The sequence below is a fragment of the Mandrillus leucophaeus genome, unplaced genomic scaffold, assembly GCF_000951045.1.
Source record: "Mandrillus leucophaeus isolate KB7577 unplaced genomic scaffold, Mleu.le_1.0 Scaffold117, whole genome shotgun sequence".
Classification (NCBI taxonomy): Eukaryota; Metazoa; Chordata; class Mammalia; order Primates; family Cercopithecidae; genus Mandrillus; species Mandrillus leucophaeus.
This window is the reverse complement of record NW_012099987.1, coordinates 961,318-973,554: the sequence shown is the minus strand read 5'-3', so window position 1 is coordinate 973,554 and position 12,237 is coordinate 961,318. Positions and strand designations below refer to the sequence as shown.

Sequence of the window (12,237 nt, the reverse complement as noted above, 5' to 3'; positions counted from 1 at the left end):
AAAAAAATACAAAAATTAGCCAGGTGTGGTGGCAAGTGCCTGTAGGCCTGTAGTCCCAGCTATTTGGGAGGCTGAGGTGGGAGGATGACTTGAGCCTAGGACACTGAAGTTGTAGTGAGCCAAGATCACACCACTGCACTCTAGCCTGGGCAACAGAGTGAGACCCTGTCTCCAAAACAAACAAACGAATTATTTAATTTTGTCCATAGTCAAAATTCTGTTGTACAGAGAAATCCCAGCATTGCTACTCTGTGATAACAAAAATATAACATTTTAAAATGTTACTCCATTAATAAATAGATTTAGGGTGTTGACAGATGTGGTGGATTTCAGGCAAAAACAAGTTTTGCTTTGCAGATCCAATGTGACTGACTAGATTCAAATTGTTTCCAATTTGTTATGGGTCACATCTGGACTAAACTTTTCTTGTCATATAGAGAACAAAACAGCAAATGTGGACAAGCATTGGTGAGCAAACATCCAAGGAATGTTGTGGTCCTTCCTGTGTTTACATAGCCTAATGATGGAACAATCACTGTAGCTCAGAAGACTGGTCCTAATCTGGCCTTGTCATTCCTCCAACTCCCAGAGTCAAAAAAGTCTGTACACCACCCCTGCTACCTTCCTCCTTCTCCTTCAGGGAGCTCTTCTTGAGGATACATATGTAGGTTGTTCTCACACTCAGGGGCTTGAAGATCTTTTCTCAGTTATTTCATCCCAAGCCCCTTAGACCCACCTTCTTCTACAATGATATCCACATCCCCTGATCCCAGTCACCCTTACCTCATATCTGATCTTCTACAATGGCCCTTTCTGGCGACTCCCACACTCCCTAATTCTCTTCCCTATCAGAATCCCTCCTTCATGTGACTATAGAAATCTTCCACAATTGACGTTCCTAAGACTCTACCTTATCAAGAACCTATGGCCTGCTGTGTGCCAGATAAAAGCCACACTGGTCTACCTAGACCTCCAAGCCCTTCAGAAATTTCAGCCCTTCTCATTTTACCATTCCAACCAACAGATCTGTTTGGGTCCAAGATGAGAATTCCTGACATTATGACTACTAGAATGTAAGCTCCCTAGGGCAGGGACTTTTTTCTGACTTGTTCATTGGTATATCCCATGTTGGATGGATGGATGGATAGATGGATGGATGGATGGATGGATGGATGGATGGATGGATGGATGAATGAATTTTGGATTCTCTGAATTTTTTTCAGTATGGGACTTCCTTCATTTGTAATTCCATTCCCCTCATTCTCCAAGTCTTTTTGTCTCCTTCAAAATCAAGCTCAGTTGGAAGCTATGTTCCCCCCATACTCTACAAAGCTCAGTTATGTCAATAGTCCTCTCTTCATGTGCTACCTCTAGATATAGTTTGAACCATTTCAGTTTGGGAGTTCTATAGTTGTTGGAGAGGGGACTATGCCTCATTCATTTCTTCAATTGGTCACTCAATAATTACTTATTGAATACATTATTACTATGAACTAGATAGGCCCTAGGCTCTGAGCTACAGCAATAACCCAAAATGAGAAATGTTCCTGTCCTCATGGTGCTTATATTCTAGTCTGGAGAAAAATACAATAAGCAAGATAAACAAGTAAAATTTACAGTGTATTAGATAATTTTAAGTGCTGAGGAGGAAGAAAAATCAAGGAAAGTAAAAAGGAAGGATGTGGTGATTAGGACTGGCCTGAGAAGGTGATTTCTATTGCAGGGAGAAAGCCTGCATACCTCTGAGGCAAGAGCTTTACAGAAACTGGAACTGTACATGGAAAGGCCCTGAGGGGAGAGTAGTAGGAACTGGTCAGAGGAACAATGGGGTGCCCTGCTCATAAGTCCTTGAGGGCACTAGTGAGGGCTTTGCCTTATTCTGAGTGATGTGACTTACTTCTAATGTCATTCGTATAATCCATGCTCAGCAACTTAGGGGTGAACAAGGAACCATTGGGGACTGCTGAAGTCAATGGAGAGTGAGGGTGTGGCCTTTTAGGGTGGCACATCCCTGCCTCTTGTGGTAATGATGTGCTGAGGCTACATGAGGTCAGGCCACACAGCCAAGTGTGGACAGAGCCTGGCTCCATCAGAGCAGAGCTTGTGCCAAAACCAGGTCTGGGCAGACGCATCCAGGAGGAGTAAACATAATCACATGAGACAGCCTTCTCAATACCTTCTAGACTTCTTCATAGCTCAGCACTGGAGAGTCTTTTCTGAGGGACCATCATCAGGAACAGTCACCGAGCCAACAATCATCAGGATCCATCAGCAGAGAGTCCAGCTCCACAGACTTCTGGGTGATGGTTCAAGTTAGAGCAGAGTTCAGACAAGCTTACCTTTGCTTAGTCCCTGTAAGCCTCCATTTCCTCACGTGCAGAATGGGAGTCACAACAGTATCTGCTTCATAGGGTTGCTATGTAAGCTTCAATGAGCTAACAACACATAATAGCCTACACTAAAGATTTCTTACTGTATTCCAGATTCTCCTCTTAGCACTTTAAATGCAGCCATTAATTTAGCCTTCACTACAGTCCTATAAGGTGCATGTAATACTATCATCTTCTCTATAAAATCTGTATCAGTTTTTCAGGACTGCCACAACAAGTTACCATGAACTTGCTGGCTTCAAACAGAAATTTATTTTTTCATAATTCTGGAGGCCTGAAGTCCAAAAGTTAAGGTAAAATTAAGGTAAAGTTAAAGGGGCATGCTCCCTTTGAAGGTTCTGGAAGAGATGTCTTTCTTGTCTTTTTCAGCTTCTTAGCATTCCTCTGCTTGTGGCTGCATCACTCCAATCTCCACCTCTGTCTTCACATGGCCTTTTCCCCTGTTGTTCTATGTGTCAAGTTTCCTTCTCCTTTCTCTTATAAGGACACCAGTCATCAGATTTAGGGACCACCCTAAATTCAAGATGATTTCATCTCAAGATCCTTAGCTTAATTACATCTCCGAACACCCTACTATATTTCAAATAAAGTCACACTCACAGTCACTATCATAATTATCGTTAGTTTACAGATGAGGAAACTGAGTCACAGAGAGATTAAGTAACTTCCCAAAGTTACACTGATGTAAATGTTGTGCTGTTACAGATAGTTAGACAGACATGGCAGGAAACGGCTCTTCTCCCCTACCCACTAGAAATGTCAGGTGATGGTTTGACAATTATCACATTGCCTCTCCAAAAATGGTAATTTGGTAGCTGGAGCCAGGGACAGAAAATCTCCTGCTGATCCACAGTTGTAACATTAAAGTGTTCATTGAATTCAGGCACCAGGGAGAAGCAACTTCCTGGGCATGCACATTAGGAGACAAATGGAAGAAGATGACTTGCCGGGAGCACTCCACCGGAAAAGGAAAGAAAGCCTCAAATGAGCATGCACACAACTTCCTAAACACACTGTATGCTCAATTCACAAAGGTAAGGAGGGCACTGCATGTGCAGGCAGCCCACCCTAAGGGAAGAATCACGGGAAAAGGGCTCAAGATGGCAGCCTATAAAGTCCTAGGATCACAGTTAAACACGGTGTTTGTTCTCCAAGTTGCCCACTTGGATCTCTTCTAAGGGTTCTTTCCTTTCTTTCCTGCTCTAAAGCCTTTTCAATAAACTTCCAGTCCTGCTCTGAAACTTGACTCAGTCTCTTTTTCTACTTTATGTCCCTCAAATTCTTTCTTCTGAGGAGGCAAGAATTGAGGTCACTGCAGACCTGTGTGGATACGCTTGCCCAGAAAGCTGCCACCAGTAACAGGGCCAGGAATTAAACATGGGCATTCTGGCTTCAAGGTCCAGGCTTTCAACCACCACCCTACACTACAATACATGACTGAGGCTCATACAGTGCCTGGGCTGTGCTACCAGTACTGCTATGTGGTAGCCAATCTCATTATCCAGAAATAAAAAGTGACCAACATTGAGGATTTGACTGGAAGGGTTGTCTGGACTGTTCTCACTGAGCACACCAATGTCCTACCTTTTGAAATCATGAAACTGATCCCTGACAGTCAGAAGCTTACAGTTAAGTGACAGAAGGTTGAGACTGTGATTCTCAGGAAACTTAAGGGACTTGCCCAAGTCATACACCTTACACATGGCAGAACAGGGATTTGATCCAAGTGTCTCAATTCCACTTCAATGCCTTAAATCATTGTCCTGCATTAGAGATGTGTAGAAATTTTTCAGTTTTATTCTTTCTCAGCTGACTCAATGCAAAAGCACTAGTCCAAAATTCTATCTAAATGGAAAGGTCTTATTCTACCCCCACCCCATATTTCTCCAATTAACCAATCCAGAGTCACATTCAAGGATAAAGCAGTTTAATTTAGTGGGCTTTTTCCTGCCTATATTTTACTTAAAGAAGTCGGCACAAACATCAAGAGAAACACAACTGCTAAAGACAAACTTTGATCCCAAAGACCTCAATGATAACCAGTTAGTTAAAGGGAAAGGCAAAAGAGAAGGAGGAAAAATAAGATAGACATTGGGTTGGGAGACACAGGCAAGAAAATAGAGCCAGGAAATAAGAAGGAAGGGAAGGCGTAGGGGTGAGAATGAAAAGAAAGGTAGAATGACAAGGTAATGGAGTAAATAACCCATGTCCTGTTCCACTGATCTCTTGAAACACAGACATCAGAGGAAGTTACTGGCTCTTTTTAATGCTATTTTATTTCCACTCTTCGAACTTTTAATTAGTCGATTATTCTCAGTTCGCAGCTTCTTAGTTAGAAAACGATTGCATGTATTTTAACAACGTAGCCTGGCTGATACTGAGTGGACCCTTTGAGACTCAGTTTTGGGTGGGGAGAGCCTATTTGGTGATATCTAAATAGTGTAGATGTGGGTGGGGATGCAGAACAAGCTCTTCCTGCAAATCAGATTCAGCCAACCTGAGGCTTCCCACCCACAGTTCTTGGGCAACATGCTCTTCTCAGATTAGCAGCACATAACTCACATAACTGACTTTGCACTTGGTTGTACCTGACTCTAAAAATGTTAATGATCGCAAAAATCAAATGCTGACAGAGGCTCTATGTGTGGGAAATGAGGAAGCAAAGGAGTCCTCTTCCCTGATTCTTCTCACTTCCTCCCACTAAACCATCTATTCTCTCTTCCCCCCACCCCTTCTAGCCTCCCCTGAATTCTTTTGCCCATAGATTGCATTGAGCATAATAGGCCTTTGTGGTCAGTGTGGAATCCCATGTTTAAGTGTAGGGTTGGCAGGGAGGAAGGCTGTTTCCGGCAAAGTGATGTCACTGACACTGCAGACAGGAATTCCCTGTGTCCCAGCCAAAAGGCGTAACAATCTGGTGTATTGATGGCCTCAGCAATAAGCACATTGCTTCCACTAAACGAGTCTTCTTCCACATCTGAAATTGAAAAATTGTGCCCTGGGGACTCTATGCTTTCTCAAAGCAGCTGCATTTGTCAACAAGCCTTGGTTACTTGCAGATGGTGAGAAAAAGCAAGAAAATCTGTATTGGCCATGCATCTATAGTGTTGGGTAATAGTGGAAGCAGGGTGAACTGACTCAACCAGGGTGCCTAGCCTTATAGCCTTGTCTCATATACCTTGCCTTTATAAACTCTCTCATTTCTACCACCTTATTTTTGCACCAATGAGGTACAAAATTTAGAGGTTACATACAAATATTACTTAGAAAAGTGTGCTATAAGCTATATAAAATAAAATTCTAAGCCCCCCCAACTGACTGACCAGACCATCTTTTGGCCAAGGGGACCCCGGAGAAACCTTGAAAACTGCATTCTCGGCCAAGATGGAATGGAGGGTGGGAGGGGCTCAGACCCTCTCCCTTGCTAACTAGGATTAGGCTTTCCTTCTCAAGGGCCTAACAGAAACCAGACCTTTCAAAAGGCTCCACCACTGATATCAATCGACTCCCTGGTGCTGCCCCACCTTTTCTGCCTGATAAGAGATCACTAACCATGGGGTGGTCCTGGCCGGTCTATGAAGAATAGGTAGCTAATATTTTCACATCCTCTGCTTCACCTTTTGATGTCAGAGGGCCAAAAACTCCACCTAAGATCACCACCATTTTCTGAACATGGAGAAGCAGAAGGCTCAATTACACATGCAGATGGTTCTCCCTTCATAAATATTCATGACTCCTTCTATAGCTTATTGAATATGTATATTTGGCCACCACCTCTGTGTAAATTCTTGTTCCCTTTGCCCCTCCCTCCAAGTATGTTTCTGGCTTCTGACTGGAGGCTATACTTCCCAACCTGTCAGAATGGCCATCCTGCAGGCTGTAACCTTTTATAAGAAATAAAGTCTCCTCTTCTCTTCAAAATTTGTAAACTGTATTTCTGTAAGTTAACAAATCAAAGTAAAAAATGACAAACAGAAAAAAAATTTGCAACAATTATGAAATAGTTGGATTCACTAACATATAAGCATCATTTTAAAATGATTAAGAAAATGATCAGCTCACCTAACAGAAAAATGGGCAAAGAAGATGAATAGGCAAAGCAAAGAAAAAGAAATATATGTGTTATCAACATATTAAATGTATTCTAAATACCCTTAATTAAAGAAATGTAAATGAAAAAAATTATTTTCAGAATAGCAACGTTTTTAAAGTTTGATAAATACATAATATTCACTACACACTTATTAGAATGGCCAAATTTTTTTAAATATTGACAATATGAAATGTTGGTAAGAATGCAGAGCAACTGAAACACTTGTGCCTTGCTGCTAGGGATAGAAAATAATAAAGCCACTTTGAAAAAGTGGTTGGCAGTTTCTTATAAAGTTAAATGTAAACTCACCATAAAATTGAGCAATCCCACACTGAGGTATTTACCTGAGAAAAGCAAAGACCTATGTCCACACAAAGATATGTACCTAAATATTTCTAACTGCTTTATTCATAATTGCCAAAACCTCAAAACAATCCAAATGCTATCAACTGGCAAATGTATACAAGTTGGGAGCAATCATACAATGAAATTCGACTCAGCAATAGAGAAAAAGAATAAACTACTGATAAATGTAACAACATGTATGAATCTCAAAAGCATTATGCTAAGTAAAAGAAACCAGACTCAAATAGGCTATTTACTTCATGCTTTCTTTGATATGATACTCTGGAAAAGGCAAAACTAAGAACAGAAATTAGATCAGTAGGCAAAGGCTCAGGATGGGGACAGAGGATTGACTACAAAGGGCCACAAAGGAGCTTTTGGAAATAATATAAATATTCTAGATTTTGATTGTGGTGGTGGTTAAATAACTTTATATATTTGTCAAAATTCATAGAACTTTACACCTTAAAAAAGTGAATTTTACTGTAAATTCAGTAAAGAAATGACCTATGTTGACAAAGATATGGGAAAACAGATACTTCTTGTATGTTGGTAGGAGTAAAAATTTGTAGAACCTCTTTGACGGGGAGGCAATTGAGTAACATCTATCAAAGGGTAAAGCACATATATCCTTTGACTGAAGAATTCTACTTCTAGAAATGTAACCCGCTACTTATGAATATGTGAAAAAATGGTGCATAGATCGCGACATTCAGTGCAGTATTGTTTGTAATGGCAAAAGACTAAAAATGACTAAAGGTCCATCAGCTGGTGTCTGGATATATAAATTCTACTACATTCATACTACATAATTCTATGCAGACATGAAAAAGACTGAGCTAGATCTATGAATGTTGATGCAAACTGTCTTCAAAACATTTCATTATGTGAAAAGCAAGATGTGGGGCCAGGCATGGTGGGTCATAACCCCAGTGCTTTGGGAGGCCAAGGCAGAAGAATCACTTAAGCCCAGGAGTTCGAGACTAACGTGGGCAACATAGGGAGAGACCCTATCTCTACAAAAAATTTAAAAGTTATCCAGGTGTGGTAGCGTGTGCTTGTGGTCCCAGCTACTCAGGAGGCTAAGACAGGAGGGGATTGCTTGAGCTCGAGAGTTCTAAAGGCTTTGAGTCAAAGAGGAAAAAATGTACAGAGGGTTTCCAGTTAAGAGTAAAGTGGCAAAGATACTAGGAGCTGGGAAGGTGAACATTGGGTACTTAGGAAGTTGTGCACTGGTAGTTTAATGTTGACTTTGCCCACTCTAGCACCCTGCTAACCACTCACCAACCTGATTAACTCAAGCAGCTACCTTTGGGTTCCCATTCATTCTTTCTTGCCAGATCAATGTAATTTCTGTACTCTTTGGGCAGAATTGTAAAGTCTCAATTGGTAGACTTTGGGTGGACTCAAAGTTTTATTTTGAGGGAAATTTGACATCTGCCCCTCTGTCCCTCTGGGGTTATGTATCAGTGTAAGTGAGAAATGCCATCTGGATAAGATATGGTCATGCAATTAAATGTCTGTGGTAACACTGTCACAGATCATCTGACACCTAACCGGCTGGCTTTCTCTTTAACCATCAACACAGAGTATCTGCACTTTAGATACATGAAAACTCAATCTTATAGATTCATTAGTATCTAGTTCCTGTCAAAATGTGACAGATACTACTGATATTTCAGAATGGCAATATAAGGGTCCCCTGTGTTTTTTTCCAAGCATATTTTCTGTACCCATTTAGTGAGGAGGAAGGTAGGAGGAGTTAGAGAAAGGTTCCTTTACCTTGGAAACAGGAATTTCCTCTGAGAGAAAAACTAGTAAGATGAATATATCATAGATGAGAGTAGCTTTTAGCCAGATCACCCACACTTTAAAAGTTCTTTCAGTCTTGTGGCTTCAGTATCTCCTCAAATCCAGCATATGACTCAGAAAGTAGTGTCCTACTCAATTTTGTACCCCGAGTGAAGAAGAAATATGTGAATATGGCGGGGATGGGGCCATCTACATAGAATTAAAAAGGCAACTAAAATAATCTGTTAATGTATCTCTAGCATGCTCTGGGGAAAGAAGGTGCCTTGGCCTGTGGACTCAAGTACACCATTTCCTTGAAAGTTTTTTTCCCCTACAGTGATGAAGAATGCCTCCTCTAAGATAATCAAACTAACTCCCCCACTTCTGATTTCATGTCTACCAAGCTATTTTACCATGTCAATTTTTCTACAAGGTAAAAAATGAAGACCTGGTATCATTCCTGCTGAAACTATTCCCAGAATAGAGGAGGAGGGACTTCACCCTAACTCATTCTATGAGGCCTACGAGCATCATCCTGATACCAAAACCTGGCAGAGATGCAACAAAAAAAGAAAACTTCAAGCCAACCTCCTTGATGAACATGGATGCAAATATCGTCAACAAAATACTGACAAACCAAATCCAGGAGCACATCAAAATGTTTATCCACCACAATCAAGTAGCCTTTATCCCTGCGATATAAGGTTGGTTCACCATATGCAAATCGATAAATGTGATTCCTCATGTAAACAGAATTAAAGACAAAAACCACATGATTATCTCAATAGACACAGAAAAGGATTTCTATAAAATTCAACACTCCTTCATTTTAAAAACTCCCTGTAAATTAGGTATTGAGGGAACATCCCTCGAAATAATAAGAGCCATCTATGACAAACCCACAGCCAACATCATAGTAAATGGCAAAACCTGGAAGCATTCCCCTTGAAAACTGGCACAAGGCAAGGATGTCCTCTCTCACCACTCCTATTTAACATAGTATTGGATGTCCTGGCTAGGGCAATCAGGCAACAGAAGGAAATAAAGGGCATCCAAATAGGAAGAGAAGAAGTCAAACTATCCCTGTTTGCAGACAACATGATCCTATATCTAGAAAACCCCATGGTCTCAGCCCCAAAGCTCCTTAAACTGATTAACAACTTCAGCAAAGTCTCAGGATCCAAAATCAATGTGCAAAACTTCCTAACATTCCATACACCAACAACAGTCAAGCTGAGAGCCAAAGCAGGAAGAGCTCTCCAAGGAGAACTACAAAACACTGCTCAAACAAGTCAGAGGACGGATCCATTCCAAGATGGCTGAAAATGAACAGCTCCGGTCTGCAGCTCCCAGAGTGATTCACCAAGAAGATGGGTGATTTCTGCATTTCCAATTGAGGTACCTGGTTCATCTCATTGGGACTGGTTGGACAATGGGTGCAGCCCACAGAGGGTGAGCTGAAGCAGGGCAGGGTGTCGCTTCCACCTGGGAAGTGCAAGGGGTTGGAGGATTTCCCTTTCCTAACCAAGGGAAGCTGTGACAGATTGTACCTGGAAAATGGGATACTCCCACCCAAATACTGTGCTTTTCCCAAGGTCTTAGCAACCAGCAGACAAGGAGATTCTCTCCTGTGCCTGGCTTGGAAGGCCCCACACCCACGGACACTGTTCATTGCTAGCGCAGCAGTCTGCGATCAAACTGCGAGGTGGCAGCCTGGCTGGGAGAGGGGCATCCACTATTGCTGAGGCTTGAATAGGTAAACAAAATGGCCCGGAAGTTCGAACTGGGTGGAGCCCACTGCAGCTCTGCAAGGCCTACTGCCTCTAGACTCCACCTCTGTGGGCAGGGCTTAGCTGAACTAAAGGCAGCAGACAACTTCTGCAGACTTAAACGTCCCTGCCTGACAGCTCTGAAGACAGCAGTGGTTCTCCCAGCATGGTGTTTGAGCTCTGAAAACAGAGATTGCCCCCTCAGGTGGGTCCCTGACCCCTGTGTAGCCTGACTGGGAGACACCTCCCAGTAGGGGCCGACTGGCACCTCATATAGGCAGGTCACCCTTTGGGATGAAGCTTCCAGAGGAAGGATCAGGCAGCAATATTTGCTATTCTGCAATACTTGCTGTTCTGCAGCCTCTGCTGGTGATACCCAGGCAAACAGGGTCTGGAGTGGACCTCCCCCAGACTCCAACAGACCTGCAGCTGAGGGGCCTGACTGTTAAAAGGAAAACTAACAAACAGAAAGGAATAGCATCAACATCAACAAAAAGGACATCTACACCAAAACCCCATCAGTAGGTGACCAACATCAAAGACCAAAGGTAGATAAAATCACAAAGATGGGGAGAAACCGGAGCAGAAAAGCTGAAAATTCTAAAAACCAGAGCGCCTCTTCTCCAAAGGATCGCAGCTCCTTGCCAGCAATGGAACAAAGCCGGACAGAGAATGACTTTGACGAGTTGACAGAAGTAGGCTTCAGAAGGAAGGTAATAACAAACCTCTCCGAACTAAAGGAGCATGTTTGAACCCATCACAAGGAAGCTAAAAACCTTGAAAAAAGGTTAGATAAATGGCTAACTAGAATAAACAGTGTAGAGAAGACCTTAAATGACCTGATGGAGCTGAAAACCGTGGCACGAGAACTATGTGACCTATGCACAAGCTTCATTAGCCGATTCGATCAAGTGGAAGAAAGATTGAAGACGAAATTAATGAAATCAAGCAAGAAGAGAAGTTAGAGAAAAAAGAGTAAAAAGAAATGAACAAAGCCTCCAAGAAATATGGGACTATATGAAAAGACCAAATCTACATTTGATTGGTGTACCTGAAAGTGACAGGAAGAATGGAACCAAGTTGGAAAACACTCTACAGGATATTATCCAGGAGAACTTCCCCAACCTAGCAAGGCAGGCCAACATTCAAATTCAGGAAATACAGAGAACATCACAAAGATACTCCTCAAGAAGAGCAACCCCAAGACACATAATCGTCAGATTCACCAAGGTTGAAATTAAGGAAAAAATGTTAAGGGCAGCCAAAGAGAAATGTCGGGTTACCCACAAAGGGAAGCCCATCAGACTCACAGCGGATCTCTTGGCAGAAGCTCTACAACCCAGAAGAGAGTGGGGGCCAGTATTCAACATTCTTAAAGAAAAGAATTTTCAACTCAGAATTTCATATCCAGTCAAACTAAGCTTCATAAGTGAAGAAGAAATAAAACCCGTTACAGACAAGTAAACACAGAGAGAGTTGGTCACCAACAGGCCTGTGTTACAAGACCTCCTGAAGGAAGTACTAAACATGGAAAGGAACAACCTGTACCAGCCACTGCAAAAACATGTCAAATTGTGAAGACCATCGATGCGAGGAAGAAACTACATCAACTAATGGGCAAAATAACCAGCTAACTTCATAATGACAGGATCAAATTCACACATAACAATATTAACCTTAAATGTAAATGGGCTAAATGCCCCAATTAAAAGACATAGACTGCAAATTGGATAAAGAGTCAAGATCCATCAGTGTGCTATATTCAGGAGACCCATCTCATGTGCAAAGAACGCACATAGGCTCAACATAAATGGATGGAGGTAGATCTACCAAGCAAATGGAAAGCAAA

The 12,237-nt window shown here is 41.9% G+C and overlaps 1 protein-coding gene across 6 annotated transcripts in view; it reads right to left on the bottom strand.

Annotated features, from left to right (window-relative positions):
* Nucleotides 1–12,237, bottom strand: part of ENTPD1 (ectonucleoside triphosphate diphosphohydrolase 1) — a 174,626-nt gene that overhangs the window by 47,277 nt on the left and 115,112 nt on the right. The window contains exon 1 of one of the 6 annotated variants that reach the window (XM_011999970.1): nt 8,611–8,785. The exons of the other annotated variants lie outside the window; for them this stretch is intronic. The gene's annotated coding sequence lies outside the window, so the exon portion shown is untranslated. Of the gene's footprint in view, nt 1–8,610; nt 8,786–12,237 lie in introns of those variants that run through there. 6 annotated transcript variants of the gene reach the window in all.